The sequence below is a fragment of the Lutra lutra genome, chromosome 1 (assembly GCF_902655055.1).
Source record: "Lutra lutra chromosome 1, mLutLut1.2, whole genome shotgun sequence".
Taxonomy (NCBI): Eukaryota; Metazoa; Chordata; class Mammalia; order Carnivora; family Mustelidae; genus Lutra; species Lutra lutra.
In genome coordinates this window covers 111,391,244-111,399,027 of record NC_062278.1, presented here as the reverse complement: position 1 = coordinate 111,399,027, position 7,784 = coordinate 111,391,244, and the positions used below count along the sequence as shown (strand labels likewise).

At 43.8% G+C, this 7,784-nt stretch overlaps 1 long non-coding RNA gene across 2 annotated transcripts in view; it reads right to left on the bottom strand.

Annotated features, from left to right (window-relative positions):
• The window catches only part of LOC125101994 (uncharacterized), a 38,563-nt gene that overhangs the window by 24,056 nt on the left and 6,723 nt on the right, over window positions 1-7,784 (bottom strand). Inside the window, exons 2-3 of one of the 2 annotated variants that reach the window (XR_007128003.1) lie at window positions 6,114-6,228; window positions 3,593-4,663 (exon numbers count right to left, since the gene is read on the bottom strand). This is a non-coding gene — a long non-coding RNA (uncharacterized LOC125101994). Of the gene's footprint in view, window positions 1-3,592; window positions 4,664-6,113; window positions 6,229-7,784 lie in introns of those variants that run through there. The other variant, XR_007128004.1, reaches the window with a different exon arrangement.

Here is a 7,784-nt window from a genome sequence, read left to right as displayed (position 1 = left end):
AAGTTTCTTAAAGGAAACCTGATTAGAATGTGAAACTTTCTCCATGAAGGGTTATGTTTGAATCCTCTGTACTATCTTTGTAACCCTTAGGTAAATTTGAAATTACTTCAAAATAAAATATTGAAAAAAAAAAAAGTTAGGGATTGGGCGCCTGGGTGGCTCAGTTGTTATGCGTCTGCCTTCAGCTCAGGTCATGATCCCAGTGTCCTGGGATCAAGCCCCACGTCAGGCTCCCTGCTCAGTGGAAAACCTGCTTCTCCCTCTCCCACTCCCCCTGCTTGTGTTCTCTCTCTTGCTGTGTCTCTCTTTGTCAAATAAATAAATAAAATCTTAAAAAAAAAAGAGTTAAAGAAATCCTCTTTCATTCAGCCAGGTTCACCATGAGGCAGGCATACTTCGGTGAATGAGAAAGCAAAGTCTCTTCCCTTGAAGAGCTTATGTCCTAGCCGGCAGAAACAAACATTAAACAATGCAAGAAACATGAAGAGGGTCTTTCGTGTAAGTCTAAAGTGGGACAAGGTAGAGCAACAGAGGGGGAGTGAATGTCCCAGCTTGGGGGCAGTGGGGAGAGACTTGTGGGCCGACATATTGCTGGTCAGGGAAGGTCTTACTGAGAAGGTGAAATCTGAGCAGAGCTGAAGGCAAGGAGGGCTTCAAGGGGCAGCTAGGAGAGAACAGCCGGCCCCGGGGAAAGCAAGAGAATTACTCTAGGGACAGCCAGGAGACCAGCCATGCTGATTCGAGCATGGGGGTTGGGGAGGGTTGCAGGAGATGAGTTCAGAGCCAGGTCCTGCAGGGTCTTCTAGGCTATTCTGAGGACTGAGATTTCTCTCTCAGAGAAATGGACACTGAGGCACGGATTTCAACTGAGGAGTGAAACGATTCTATGCACACTTTGAAAGGGTCATTTTCACTTTTGAGTTTCAAATATACTGAGAAGCTCAAGGAAAGAAGCAAAGAGACCAGACAGAAGGTGATTGCAACTATCAGGGAGGGGTCGCTGCAGGGGGTGAGAAGTGATTAGAGTCTGGATATGTATTTTGAAGGTGGGGCCAACACAATTTCCTTACACCAAATGTAATCTCTAGGATCCCTTCCAGCCCTTAAACCCTTTGACTGCCCTAGAATCCCTCATCACCTCCCCAAACATTCCCACCAAGCATGAAGAAAGAGACAACTGTGCTACTTTTAAAAATAAATCCAAATTCTCTCAATGGTTCTGTTTCTTGACATGAATATTAAGCCCACATGGAAGCTGTGACTTTGATTCCATGGCTCAAGGTTTCTGGGATGATGTTGACTCAGCCCTGTTCCATGCCCAAGTATAAAGACAGCATGAGAGAAGTAAGAAAGAAAAGGCTGTCTTTCCCTCCATCAGAAGAACTGCCAAGCCCAGAGGCCACCCAAGGAGGATAATAATGAGGTTAAAGGGGCAACAAAAGGGAAGTCTGAATAAGAAGGTAGACTCCCTATGAAGTGCTTGTGTCCCTGAGAACAAACTCCATTCTGGTTCCTCTTTCTGACTGAGGCAGATATGTATGATCTGTCCCCTGGACAACCCTAATAATTGGCTACCTGGTTCTCCTGACCCAGATGCCCCCTCCCCAACCTTCCCTCTGCATTGCTGCCAGACACGCAGTCCCCAAACACAGTGAGGATGGCACTCTCTTGCTCCTGACCTGTTCTCGCACACAAGTATCTACATCAAGCCAGAGCTTTGGGAAGGACTTTTCCTCCGAAGAAAGCCATCCCTGCTCTCCCAGATGCCCCAGGCGGTGGTAGAGGACATCCAGTTGGGGCAGGAGACTGAATTCAATTTTGAGGCATCGCATTCTCTTGACCTCAGTTCCACCTGGCGATGTGGCTTTCTTTACTTCCTGCCCTAATTGCTGTTAAACAGCTGCCACCTTTCACCCCAGACCTGGATGTCATCCAAAGGCAGGTAAAAAATATTCCTCCCTTCACATAATTTGTCAGAGTCTGGAAGAAACCTACTCAAGAAACAGATAGCATTACTGTGGCCCATCCAGTGATTTTGGCCTGTGCCTTGTTCTTTGGAATTGGTCACCCCGTGGGCTGTTCTTCCCTCAGCCGCCGCTTTTTCAAAGTCTTGGGCTGAAAGTTTGGTCTGGAATTACGGAGGAGCACAAAACATTTCAAATGAAGGGAACTCAAAAGTCACTTTTTTTTTTTTTTAGCAGTAAAAATCTCCTCACTCTTATCCCCCAAACACACCTGACCTACATCCCCAGCAGACACAGTCTATAAAGGCAAAGTGCCTTTCGTTGAAGAGGTGTATAGGGGCTTAGTTTAATAGCCCCCTCCCCACCCCAGTGGCCCAGAGGCCAAGCTACCAAACCCACAAGCCCCTAATTTGTTTGTTTTCATTTTAGAAATGATAGTTGTTGAGGCCTAGAGACTTATCTCAAATCATTCAGTGAACCAAAAGAAAAGTACAGATGAGGACCTTGGTTCCTCATCTGGATTAAAAACTTTGGTTTAAAAGTCTGGTTTAAAAGCTCAGACATCATTAGGTCATCAGGTGCAAAGGACTATGGGCCTTGACTGTGGAGCACTGGGAGAGTTGTGCAGTGGCCAACTGCAGTCACCCCACCAGCTCCCAGAGACAAGGGCACACACCTCTCAGCTCCATTTTCAGGGAGTTCATGCCAAAAGTTTGAAATTGGACATGGTGGGAAATTGGCAAATACTATAAATTAGGGCTTCCCCTTTCCCCAGGAGAACTGATTAAATACCGCAGGCTTGGGCATATGCAGTCTGGTTTACCAGGTCCTGAAATAGACCTTCTTGCAGAATGTGACTCTTGCTTCTTAGTCTTGAAAGATTTCAGGGAATAGTCCTGAAATGTGAGCGTGCAAAGGAAAACTTTGAGAAGTTCCCACCCACGGAAGACTGACTGAAATGTTTAAAGAACCAGTTGCTAAAGTAAATGGGCCAAGCAGCTGAGTGGCAGAACATGGAGAATGATGAGAAACAATGTGGAAAACCCCAAAACATTCGAATCAACAACATCAGGGGGCACCTGGGTGGGTCAGTGGGTCAAGCCCCTGCCTTCAGCTGAGGTCATGATCTCAGGGTCCTGGAATCAAGCCCCACATCTGCTCTCTGCTCAGCGGGAAGCCTGTTTCCCCCTCTCTCTCTCTGCCTGCCTCTCTGCCTACTTGTGATCTCTCTCTGAGTGTCAAAAAAAAATAAGATCTTAAAAATAACAACAACAATAACAACAATAGTGTATGAGTTTACCAGTGCTGCCATACACACAGAGGGTTATGAAGGGTGTGGCTCAAACAATCAGGCCTGGCAGAATTCCTTCTTTTGAGGGCTGTGAGGGAGGGATCTGTTCCAGGCCTTTCTCCTTGACTTGTAGGTGGTTGTCTACAAGGTCACGTGGCTTTTTCCCTGTATGCATGTCTATTTAATATGAACACCGGTCATGTTGCATTAGAACCCACCCTAGTGATTCCATTTTAAATTGATTCTGTCTTTGAAAAGACCCCATCTCCAAATAAGGTCACATTCTGAGATACAAAGGATTAGGACTTCACCATATGAATTTTTGGGAGGACACAATTCAGTCCCTAACGTACAAGCAGAATGAAAACAAACTGGGAATCACATCAGGCCTGCTGACTTCCCTGAGGCCAGTCCATTTGCTAAATTTTGCAGGTGTGGAAACTAAAACTCTCAGAGGGAAATAAGTGGTTCCCTAAAGGTCATGGGGGAGAAAGGCAGGCCTTCCAGTTCCAGCCAGGGGCTTTTCTCTTCCACTTGTCTGCCTCCTCTGATTTAAGGTTGTTTCAGCCATATGTGCATGTCCCTTAAGTAGCCTTGAAGAACTGGTAGGCAGACTGAGGGTCAAGCTGTATCTGCTGCCCATCTCCAAACTCCCCACGGCTTACAGCATGGGTGAAACACACAGCAAACACTCAGAAAATCCATGTTGAATCAACCTCATCTCTGCCCTTAGCGGAGGTTCTGGATGCTCCTCAGCTCCAGGCTAATTTCTAGCCCCTGCACCATGGGCTGGCCTTACATGCTTTGAGGCCTTTGTTTTTCAGTAGTGCTTTCTTGCTATAGACCAACAAAGGTCTATATGAGGCTGGAGAAAATGGACATGGGACTTCAGGACTCTCCCACTTTTGTTGAGAGCAACTATGAGAACAAGAACAATGTGGTTCAAATCCTAGATCTGCTAGAAAAAAATCTACTCTACAGGGTGACCATTTATCCTCTCTGAGCCTCATTTTTCTTATCTGAAAATTGGGGGTTAATAATACTTGGCTCAGTCAATAACTCAATCATTTGTTCTTCCAACCAGACAGTCTGTGTCGTTAGAACCACCCCATGCACTAGGCTCATCGTCTTGAAAAAGTCATGGCCACTGTCCTCTTGAAGCTTGCCCTTGAATGAGGAAAGCACACTGCCATTAACATTATGGTCTGCAATCATGCATGCTGGAGGGAAGCTCTGGAGACTGAGGAGACATGCAATGGGAAAACCAAGGCAATCTTGGGTCCAAGCTGAATCTTGAAGGGGAAGATATGTCCAGGTGAAGAGTGGAATGAGAGAGGCAAGTGTCACTGAGGGAGCAGCAGGGATCTAGAAAAACGTGGTGGGCATGGGGAGTCCCATGTCCAAAGACCTAGACAGGAGAGAGTATGGGGGAGAATTAAGGAGGTAATGAGATAGGGTATGGAAAAAATGCATCATATAATGCCCAGCACAGAGGATACTCAGGAAAGGTCACTTGCTTTCCTCTTCTCACAACACACCTATATTTTTATTTTCTCAAATCTGAGACCAAGAGATGTAGGCATGAGACTGAAAAACATACTTTAGTAATATGACTCAAAAAGCTACTGGAATCCGTCTTCTCGTTTACAGTATTCTAAATGAGGCATACTTATTTGTTGGAAAAAGCATGCATTATATTTTTCAGAAGCATGGAAGAAAATTGTTTTCAATATATTCACAGAGGGGGGTGGGGGGTCGGTGAGCCTGGTAGTGGGTATTAAGGAGGGTACGTGTTGCATGGAGCACTGGGTGTGATGTATAAACAATGAATCCTGAAACACCGAAAAAATAAAGTTTAAAAATATATATTCATAGCTGTCCAATTTTCCCAGCACCATTTATTAAAGAAGACATACAAATGGCTAACAGACACATGAAAAAATGTTCATCATCATTAGCCATTAGGGAGATTCAAATCAAAACCACATTTAGATACCACCTTACACCAGTTAGAATGGCCAAAATCAACAAGACAGTAGACAACAAGTGTTGGAGAGGATGTGGAGAAAGGGGAACCCTCTTATACTGTTGGTGGGAATGCAAGTTGGTGTAGCCACTTTGGAAAACAGTATGGAGATTCCCTAAGAAGTTAAAAATAGAGCTATCCTATGACCCTGCAATTGCACTACTGAGTGTTTACCCCAAAGATACTGATGTAGTGCAAAGAAGGGTCATTTGTACTCCCGTGTTCATAGCTGCAATAGCCACAGTCACCACACTGTGGAAAGAACCAAGATGCCCTTCAACAGACGAATGGATAAAGAAGATATGGTCCATAAATACAATGCAGTATTATGCCTCCATCAGAAGGATGAATACCCAACTTTTGTATCAACATGGATGGGACTGCCGGAGATTATGCTGAGTGAAGTAAGTCAAGCAGAGTCAATTATCATATGGTTTCACTTACTTGTGGAGCATAAGGAATAATGTGGAGGACATTGGGAGATGGAGAGGAGAAGTGATTTGGGGGAAATCAGAGGGGGAGATGAACTATGAGAGACTGTGGACTCTGAGAAACAAACTGAGGGTTTTGGAGGGGAGGGGGGCCGGATTAGGTGAGCCTAGTGTTGGGTATTATGGAGGGCACGTATTGCATGGAGCACTGGATGTGGTGCATAATCAATGAATTTTGGAACACACAAAAAATTAAATTAAATTAAATTAAAAAAATATATATTCATGTGTGTGATTTTTTTTTGTATGAAACTAGTCCACATGAGAAATTTACTACCTGATGCCTTGAGTGAACATAGATATTATTGTTTGTTCTGTACCTTCTAATTATATTCACATACCTTTCACGCTTTGATCATTCTAGGCTTTTCACATCAGAATTCTGGGCCCAACTGGTGACTGGACTATGGAAACTTTCTGAAGCATCAGTCTTCAGGAAACCCACTCAGGGACTTGCTTAATAAAAACAAAAATGAGAGCAACAATCTTTTTTTTTTTTTTTAAACATATAATGTATTATTTGTTTCAGGGGTACAGGTCTGTGATTCATCAGTCTTACACAATTCACAGCACTCACCATAGCACAAATCCTCCCTAATGTCCATCACCCAGCCACCCCATCCTTCCCACCTTCCTTCCCTCCAGCAACCCTCAGTTTATTTCCTGAGATTAAGAGACTCATGGTTTGTCTCCCTCTCCGGTTTCATCTTGTTTTATTTTTCCCTCCCTTCCCCTATGATCCTCTGTCTTATTTCTCAAATTCCTAATATCAGTGAGATCATATGATAATCATCTTTCTCTGACTGACTTATTTCACTTAGCATAATACTCTCTAGTTCCATCCACATTGTTGCAAATAGCAAGATTTAGGTTTTTTTTGAGGGCTGCATCATATATGTGTGTGTGTGTATATATATATATATATATATATATATATATATATATATATATATCACATCTTCTTTTTCCATTCATCTGTTGGTGGACATCTAGGCTCTTTCCATAGTTTGGCTATTGTGGACATTGCTGCTATAAACATTGAGGTGCATGCGCCCCTTCACATCACTATATTTGTATCTTTAGGGTAAATACTCAGTAGTGCAATTGCTGGGTCATAGGTTACCTCTATTTTCAACTTTTTAAAAAAGATTTTATTTATTTGACAGACAGGGATCACAAGTAGGCATAGAGGCAGGCAGAGAGAGGAGGAAGCAGGCTCTCCACTGAGTAGAGAGCCCAAGGCAGGGCTTGATCTCAGGACCCTGGGATCATGACCTGAGCTGAAGGCAGAGGCTTTAACCACACTGAGCTATCCAGGAGCACCTATTTTCAACCTTTTGAGGAACCTCCATGCTGTTTTCCAGAGTGGCTGCACCAGCTTGCATTCCCACCAACAGTGTAGGAGGGTTCCCCTTTCTCCACATCCTCGCCAACATCTGTCATTTCCTGACTTGTTAATTTTAGCCATTCTGACTGGTGTGAGGTGGTATCTCAGTGTGGGTTTGATTTGTAGTTCCCTGATGCTGAGTAACATGGAGCACTTTTTCATGTGTCTGTTGGCCATCTGATATCTTCTTTGCAGAAATGTCTGTTCATGTCCTCTGCCCATTTCATGATTGGATTATTTGTTCTTTGGGTGTTGAGTTTGCTAAGCTCTTTATAGATTTTGGATACTAGCCCTTTATCTGATATGTCATTTGCAAATATCTTCTCCCATTCTGTCGGTTGTCTTTTGGTTTTGTTGACTGTTTCCTTTGCTGCGCAAAAGCTTTTGATCTTGATGAAGTCCCAATAGTTCATTTTTGCCCTTGCTTCCCTTGCCTTTGGTTATGTTTCTAGGAAGAAGTTGCTGTGGCTGGGGTCAAAGAGGTTGCTGACTGTGTTCTCCTCAAGGATTTTGATAGATTCCTGTCTCACATTTAGGTCTTTCATCCATTTTGAGTCTATTTTAGTGTGTAGTGTAAGGAAATGGTCCAGTTTCATTCTTCCGCATGTGGCTGTCCAATTTTCCC